Source organism: Leptonychotes weddellii, chromosome 14 (genome assembly GCF_054177405.1).
Source record: "Leptonychotes weddellii isolate Sample4059 chromosome 14, ASM5417740v2, whole genome shotgun sequence".
Lineage (NCBI taxonomy): Eukaryota > Metazoa > Chordata > Mammalia > Carnivora > Phocidae > Leptonychotes > Leptonychotes weddellii.
In genome coordinates this window covers 21160910-21169585 of record NC_138382.1, presented here as the reverse complement: position 1 = coordinate 21169585, position 8676 = coordinate 21160910, and the positions used below count along the sequence as shown (strand labels likewise).

Genomic DNA, 8676 nt, shown 5'->3' with positions numbered 1-8676 from the left:
ATCTTCTTTATCCAGTCATCTGTTGATGGACATCTTGGCTCTTTCCACAGTTTGGCTATTGTGGACATTGCTGCTATAAACATCGGGGTGCACGTACCCCTTCGGATCCCTACTTTTGTATCTTTGGGATAAATACCCAGTAGTGCAGTTGCCCAGCCTCTCCTTCTATCCAGAGAGGTTTTTCATAGCTTTTCAAAAAATTTCTTTGCTTAAGTTAGCCAGTCACTATCTGGTACAGGCAGCCTTGCTAACTTCAGGGAGGACAACAAAAGTCTGGGTAGCAGCTGCTTGCTCCACCTCGGCAGCCATTGCTGCCAACCAGCGTCACTTGGGCCTTCCCAGTTTGGCCATTTGGGGCATAAATCAGTCATTTTCTGGGGGACTGCGGGCCCTATCTCGAGGCTGCCACTGAACATCCGAGGCAACCAGCAACATGCCTCAAGTTTTCGCTTTTGCCTCCTCTTTCAGACTTGAACAAAATGCCCCACCTCACAGAGAAGAGAACTGACTTCTGGAGCAGCTACCACAGCGGCTGGATGATGCCATGTGGAAGGAAAGGGGAGTCAGTTCCGGAGGGGAAAGCTCCGACCAAAGGGTAATCAAAGCAAGGAAAGAGATGTGCCGCCGGGTGAGCAGCCCCCTCCCACCGGCTAGCCCGGCCCGCCACGGACGCCTGGGCAGGCGGTCGGTTTGGCCCAGGCCACCCAGCTGTCTAAAAACGCTTGGTGTTTTTAGAGATACAAAAAGAATTATTAGACTACAATAGGAGTTGGCACTGTTGCTCTTGAAATGAGCCACAGGCCGTCAGCTTTTGCTAAGAAGATTAACAACACAGAGAATCTTGGAAAGAAATTGTTAGCTGTTCCGGACAACTACAAGGTGACTTTTGTGCACAGAGGTGTGTCAAGGCCAGTCCCCTGCTGTTACTCTTAAACCCAGTTGGCCTGAAAACAAGAAGGTGTGCTACATGCAAGATGACAGGAGCTTAGTTAGCTAAGGCAGCAGGAGCCTAGAAGTTTGGGGATGTGAATATTGTCTACCCTAAACTTGGGAGTTTTGCAAAAATTCCAGATTCAAGCCCCTGGAATCTCAGCCCGGACGCCTCCTATGGGCATTAGTGGGCCAACGAGACCGTGCACGGAGGGGAGTTTGCCTTTATCTGTGATGTCAAGGGAGCCATGGTGGTTGGCCCCATGTCCTCCAAAGTCCTATCCAAGCTGGCAGATGTTTCCTAGTTTGGTGTGATTTTTGCTGGTGCTCAGAAGAATGTTGGCTCTGCAGGGATCACATTCGTGATCACTAGTGATGACCCCCTGGGGTTCGCCCTCAGAGAGTACCCTTCGGTCCTGGAATACAAAGTACAGGCCCCAAACCACTCCTCAGACAACACACCTCCGTGTTTCAGCATCTATGACACGGGCTGGGTCCTGAAGTGGATTAAGCACAAGGCAGTGCAGCCATTGGAGAAGCTCAGCTGCATCAAAGCACAAATGATTTGTGATATTATTGATAATTCTCAAGGATTCTAGGTATATCCAGTGGATCCCAGAATAGAAGCAAGACAAATATTCCATTCTGCAGTGGCAGTACCGAAGGACATAATGCTTTAGGAAAAAAGATTACTTGCTAAAGCTCTTGAACTCTATCTGATCTCCTTGAAAGGGAGTGGGCCTGTGGGAGTCATCCGGCCTCTCTATATAATGCTGACAGGATAGAAAATGTTTAGAATCTGGCAGCATCCATGAAAAATCTTTGGAGACGCATCAGCTATGAACACATCTCAACCAATATGTATTCTGCCCCTGTGAACAATGTATAAAATTTAAAGTAACTTGAGAATGGCTACAAAAACAAATCCGGAATTTTTCTTGAATGAACATTTTATTATAGATTCTTCTTTTTTCAAAGAACAACAGCAAAACATTCACAGCTCTGCAAAGCTGGTGGGACTTAACAGACACCTTAATTCTTTTTTTTTTTTTAAGATTAATTAATTTTTTTTTTAAAGAGAAAAAGAGTGGGGCAGGGAGGGGCAGAAGGGGAGGGAGAGAAAAAAATCTTAAGCAGGCTCCACACCCAGCGCAGAGCCCACGAAGGGCTTGATCCCATGACCCCGAGATCATGACCTGAGCAGAAATCAGGAGTCCGACACTTAACCAACTGAGCCACCAAAGCGCCCCTAAGATTTTATATTTTTAAAGTAATCTCTACACCAAACACGGGGCTCAAGTTCACAACCCCGGGATCAAGAGTCACATGTTCAGGGTGCCTGGGTGGCTCAGTTGGTTGGGCGTCTGCCTTCGGCTCAGGTCATGATCCCGGGGCCCTGGGGTAGAGCCCCACATCAGGCTCCCTGCTCAGTGGGGAGCCTCCTTCTCCCTCGACCTCTGTCCCTCCCCCGCAAAAAAAGAGTCACATGTTCTGAGCCAACCAGGCACCCCAACAGACACCTTAATTCTGACTTGAACTGGAAACATTTAAAAAAAATCTTCCTTTTGCTTTTATAACAAATCTAGCTTACATTGTCTTTCCTTTTTTTTAATGTTGTCTTTGATGCTACTTTTTCTAGGTAGATCTCAGTATTCAAACTTGTCTGTGGACTTAATTATGCAAATTGTAGCTAATTGCTTCTGGAGACACACAAACACACAGCATGGAGGGTGAATGGGGTCCTCTGGGTGCTGAATCTTGATCCTTTCCAAAATGACAGCAGTGGAGTCTCCTGGGTTCTGCACCTGTTAATTCAGGTCCACACTGCCTGTGTGGTGAGTGTTTAGGGGTTCCAGGCTAAAGGGCAAACTGGGGATCTTTCTTTATCCTGTTATTTTCATAAAGAGATATAAGTGACATACTATGTGTTTATATAGCAAGGTCTGTTTTTAATACCAAATAGTTTATATCTTTATGCATTTATATTTCTAGTAATACAGTGCTCAGAATCCTTGACTTTGTGCATTATAACATTACATTAGCAACAGTTGTGGTCCCCATCCCACCTCCACCCCACCTTTTAAGCTGCTTAACAAAAAAGATACAGTTCTCTGATTCACTTTTGCTTTCCTTCCAATGGGTAGAAGAGAGAAGGCTGTATGTTTGGTTCTTTATTTTTTAATTAAGCCATTGAAATAAAATTCTCTGTCAAACTTCCTTATCCTTTGTTGATTTGACGGTTCTCTTTATAGTGTTTGACCAGAATGATACTATGAGTTCTGGAAGATCTTTGCTGAAGATTCTTTTCCCCTACTGTTTATCCACTGTCAGTGTTTTATGTTGAGTATGTGAAGGACATTAAAATCCTAAAATATCTAAAAAGAGACAGAGACAGAAAGAGAAAGGAGAATTTCCTCTCAAACTGCTCTGAGGCAGTTTCTCCATATAGTCTGTCCAGTGTAATGGAACTGTGACAACACTCCTCCACTGTGACTAGCTGTGTCTCTTTGAGGCTCACCACGAAGCAGCGGCTAACACAGTATCACGTCCCCTTGTATTACTTTCCATCTGAACCTTTTTTCCTTTCCTTCACTGTTGATGTCCTCAGAAGGCACCTCATAGATAAAACATCAGCACTTAATCTCTGCCTCAGATAAATCCCTGCCCCTTTTCAAAAGAAATATTCCTTTGTATCTGTTTACTTTTTGTACTTTTTAAAAAATATTTTTAAAATTTATTTGACAGAGCACAAGTAGGCAGAGGGAGAGGGAGAAGCAGGCGATGTGGGAGATGCAGGACTCAACCCAAGGACCCTGGGATCAAGCTCCGCATCGGGCTCCTCGCTCTGCAGGAAGCCTGCTTCTCCCTCTGCCACTCCCCCTGCTTGTGTTCCCTCTCTTGCTGTATCTATCTCTGTCAAATGAATAAATACAATCTTAAAAAAAAAAAAAGATTTTATTTTTAAAGTAATCTCTACACCCAACGTGGAGCTTGAACTCACAACCCTGAGATCAAGAGTCAAGTGCTCTACTGACTGAGCCAGTCAGGCACCCCTGTACTTTTTTTAAAAGCAGGTTTTTTCATAAAAAAAATAAATAAATAAAATAAAAGCAGGTTTTTACATTTATGATTGTTGTGTCCCCCTCCCTCAGTTTTTGCACTACAGTCTAGCTGAGTGATCTATTGCCAACTGGCACCAATTCTCCAAATCAAAGTGTGTAAGAGAAGTACACTTGTGTGATCCTCTTTAATAGAAGATACACCGGGCAATCTGTCTACTTCTCTTTGCCAGAAGTACAATAACTAGAAGGCCTGCTGCTCCTTGAATTTCAGTTCTGGAAACTTCTTCAGCCTGTTTGTGCAACAACCCCTTGCTTGATAATTTCCAGGACCCATTCCACTAACAGCTCAGCTTCAGCTTCTAGCAACCTTGAGCGAAAGAAGGTGGTTACCAGATCAGTATTTTGCATTATATCCTGAAGTGGTGAGGTCAAGATTGTTCAAAGAGATCTCATTTGTAAAGCAGTGCACGCACCAAGTTTAGATTGTGGGGAAGAGAATCTGTCAGGCAGGAACTGATGATTTTCTTTTTTTTTTTTTAAAGATTTTATTTATTTATTTGAGAGACTGAATGAGAGAGAGAAAGAGCACATGAGAGGGGGGAGGGTCAGAGGGAGAAGCAGACTCCTTGCTGAGCAGGGAGCCTGATGCGGGACTCGATCCCGGGACTCCAGGATCATGACCTGAGCCGAAGGCAGTCGCTTAACCAACTGAGCCACCCAGGCACCCTGGAACTGATGATTTTCAACGTCGTTCAAATCACCTCTTCAATGACATTTACTTAAATGCATAACCTATAAAGGAATATTAATGGAACTCAGAAAACCTCTCAAGGACTGTGTAGTTCGTTCCACAACTCTGTTGTGTTTTTTAGATAGCAAGGAAAACAAGCAGATTACTGGTTTATTATAAAAGGATATAACTCAGGAACCAACCAGATAGAGAGATGTATAGGGCAAGTTACCTGGGAAGGGGCATGGAACTTCCATGCCCCCTGAGCATGTCATTCTCCCCAAATCTCTAAGGGTTCATCAAACTGGAAGCTCTGCACTGTTTTTTATGATGTAATTTAGTTCTTTCTCCTAAGTAGGAAATATTAATTTCACTAAAGGCAAACTATGGTTCAAAAATTCTAATTGATTTTGAACTGTAGTAATGTTAATGCTATATAATGGAGATAATATATTTATTCCGTTATAACTAAATATTTTAAAACAGAAATTATTTAAGAGCCAGAGTTTTCACCAGAAAGGGTCCATTCTGTCCCTAAGCCAAAGCCTGTAGATGGAACATTTTACACACAATAAGAAGAGAGGAGGAAGAGAAGAGCTTCCAATGGTACTAAGAAAACCAGGATAATATAATGGCCCAAAAGCGAAGAGTGAATTTCAAGGAAGTAGTCAATTTTAAATGCTATAAATGAATAAATCAAGGAGAAAAGGAACAGAGGAAAATTACTACACAATAGCAAACCGTTATCTCTTTACTGCTAAGACTTCTTGGGGCTTTAGTCTATTGATCACTTTAGGAGAGTCCAGGGGGAAATGAAAATAGTTGAGCTGTCCTATCTTCAAAAATCCATTTCACTTCTCTGCTTTCCTCCTTCCGCATATATGAAGAATGACAGCCTCCTCTCTAGCAATGTCTACTGTCCATCCATTGCTCTTGCCAACTTTTGCAACTTTTCCTCAACAATACCTCTTAACCCACTATTTCTTTTAAGTTTCTGCCATAGCCTATCATGACAGAAAATAGCAGATGTAGCAGTGATCGTTGCCAATGCTTGACATTTAATTTAGCTATTCAGAATGATGGCTTTCTTGTTGACTGGAATAATCTACTTTGGATACTGTGTAGGAGGGGGAAAGGTGATAGGGACACACCATTTATCATGCCTCCTCCCTTTGTTAACCCTGAAAATACAAGTTTAGGGACTATTTAGAGGTCATCTTGATCTTCTCTTCAAAAGCCTATGCCTGCAGGGTAGAGCTTCTGGCAAAGATTTTCAAAAGAAAAAAACTCAGCAGGCATGTTCCTTTGGCTCTTTGCCCCTTTTATTTTCATCTTTCTTTCTGCGCACACAATGCCCATAAGGGTAGAGTCATCCTACAACCATAAAGACAAAAGTCATATACTAGGTACCCCTAGTGACACAGAAAGCAAGGAGCCTAGTTCCTTGCTGACATTTTCAAACAGGTACATCTGCTATGGGTTTATTATATGAGAAAAACAACCCCCTTTGTATTTAGTCACTATAATCTAGTTTTCTGTTGCTTAAAGTATAATACTACCCATTTGACTGTCTGCCTTCCTCACTAATCATAAGATGTCAGAGACCATGTCTGTATCTGCCACCTGTGCAAGACAGGAAACTTTCATAGCAAGTTAGAGAAAACCCAACTCAAAATTGCTTTAAACTTTAAGGAAGTTTACTAACTCACATAATGAGATCCAAAAGTGGGAGAGACTTAAGAGCTGACATAATCCCATTATTCCAGCTCCATTTCTCGACTATTCTTTTGGCCTCCCCCATATGTTGACCTCATACACAGGTTGCCATCAAAAGGATGGTAACAATTTCACACCTCATATCCAAGCTCAATCATGTCCAGAGGGAGCGTGAATCTCTTCTGGAAGTTCTCCTGGAAAAGCTTTTCTGGAAGCATCCTACAAACCTATCTTTGCAATTCACTGAGGTGAACTAGGGAACATACATGATCCTTACCCAGTCCCTTGCAAGAGGGTGATATTACCCTTAGACCGGTCCAGACCACTCTTGGAGATCAGGATGCTGAGCTACACCAGTTCTGGGTAAGAGGGATTCCTGAACAACATCAGGATTCTGTCGGGAAGGAAGAAGGAGGGAAAGAATATTGAGTAGGTAAAGAACTCCCTTTTTGTATTCCTAACAGCTTGTACACATATTTAAAAAATAAACCCAACTACCACACAAAATTTATGCTTTATCTCTACAATAAGTTGAAAGAAGGAAGCTTATTTTCTTATTTATACTACTCCTAGTGTCTAACTCAGTAAGTTGTTGGTTTTTCATTTCTGTCAATAAGTCTCGGTGAGAGAAAATGGCCTAAATTATATAACCTCCTGAATTCTTTTGTAGATTGCCAGATTTTCTTGCTAATCAATTTTTTTAAAGATTTTATTTATTTGAGAGGACAGCGAGCACGAGCAGGGTGGGGGGACACGGTGCAGAAGGGCAGAGGGCAAGGGGAAAGCAGACTTCCTGCTGAGCAGGGAGCCCCATGGGGGGCTCGAGATCCCAGGACCCCGAGATCATGACCTGAGCCAAAAGCAGATGCTTAACCGACTGAGTCACCCAGGCGCCCCTTTTGCTAATCAATTTGACTCCAAAGACTTAGAGCTGCTGGGGTAGACAGAAAAATCCCAAGTCAACAGATTTACATTTATTCAACAACGCATTAATGTACTAGTGACTTCTTCTGTAAAAGCAAATCATAATGAAATCCTTAAAAGTTTTTTTCTTACCAAAATGAAGAAACTGGAGAGATGAAGATGTTCTGCTTCTCTGGGGGCACAGTTGTCAAACTTGAAAATTCTAAATCCTCCAAAAATTCTCTAATTCCAAGATTCTTTACTGTCAATAACTAGAGATGACTACTGTTATTTTTAATAGTTGATTTTCAAAAAGGCACGAACATTTCATATTATCCATGGAGATTTAAGTCTGAAGAAGAGCACAAATACATTATCTCTGTACTAAAATTTCATCAATAGGCAAATTTGGATCATCACTAATTGACTAGGGTACCTCTCCTCATCCCATTAAAAAATATTTTTAAAAAAAGTTTGGGGCTGTAAGGTGATACTTATTTCCTCTAATAATGTCTCCTCATTAGAGCCACTAATATAGTCACTACCTGACCAGAATGGTTGGCATTGGTGGTTTGGTTCATAGAAAGTGCCCCAGACTTGAGGGTTTGAATCCCAACCCAGGCCACTGCTGTGACCAGGGCCTAACCGCTGAACCATACAGCTTCTCTTGCAAAACGAGGAGTACAACCGCCGCTATTGCCACGGCCAGGACAATAGGGATTCAGAACGAAAGCACAACTCCAGGCACACAATGTTAATTTTAACAATACATTGGTTTCCTCATCCATTTCTCCAAACGTCTCAGCTCATCTTAAACGTCCATACGGCCTCCGAATGCGCCAGTAATTTAGCACAAGAGGCCTGCCTGGGAGATGGGGTTGTGGGGGACCCGCCAATCCGTGTCACAGCCTGGGGGCGATTTAGCCCCCCCGCACCGGAATGGGCGTCGCCAGGCTCGTCGCGGCCCAAGAACCCGGATGCGGAGCGTCGCCAAGGGCAGCTTCCCCACATTTCGCCCACTGGGTAGAGGGGAGGGGCGGGAGCCGAGGGAGAGCAACGCCGTACACCGCGTGCAGTCATCGCGACTCGGGCCACGGCGGCAAGCCGCAGTACCACGTGCCCGAAGGGAGGGTGGAAACGTGCACAAAATGGCTGAGCCGCACGCCTGGGCGGGAGGGAGCGCAACTGCGGACCGGCGGGTGCCGGACCCTCCGGCCAGTTTCCGGACCTTCGGAACCGGAAACGGGTCCCAGGCGCGCGCCCGGGCGAGAGTGGGCGGGGCCGTCCTCCCGGAAGTGCCTCTGGTCGAGGCCGGGCGCGCGGCCCCGCGGCGTC

General features: G+C 44.0%; 1 protein-coding gene, 1 long non-coding RNA gene and 1 pseudogene across 3 annotated transcripts in view; 2 read left to right on the top strand and 1 right to left on the bottom strand.

Moving 5' to 3' along the window:
• Positions 1-1556, top strand: part of LOC102744056 (phosphoserine aminotransferase pseudogene) — a 4435-nt pseudogene extending 2879 nt beyond the window's left edge.
• HNRNPK (heterogeneous nuclear ribonucleoprotein K) overlaps positions 1-8676 on the top strand; it is a 49030-nt gene that overhangs the window by 17856 nt on the left and 22498 nt on the right. The window lies entirely within an intron of this gene.
• Positions 4046-8586, bottom strand: LOC115944553 (uncharacterized). Of its 2 annotated transcripts, none has more exons than XR_014139956.1 (3): positions 7495-8586; positions 4955-6832; positions 4046-4784 (listed from the first exon to the last, which is right to left on the bottom strand). It is a non-coding gene; the product is annotated as an uncharacterized LOC115944553 (long non-coding RNA). The 2 variants fall into 2 exon arrangements; XR_004079082.2 differs by having other exon boundaries at positions 6716-6832; positions 7495-8431.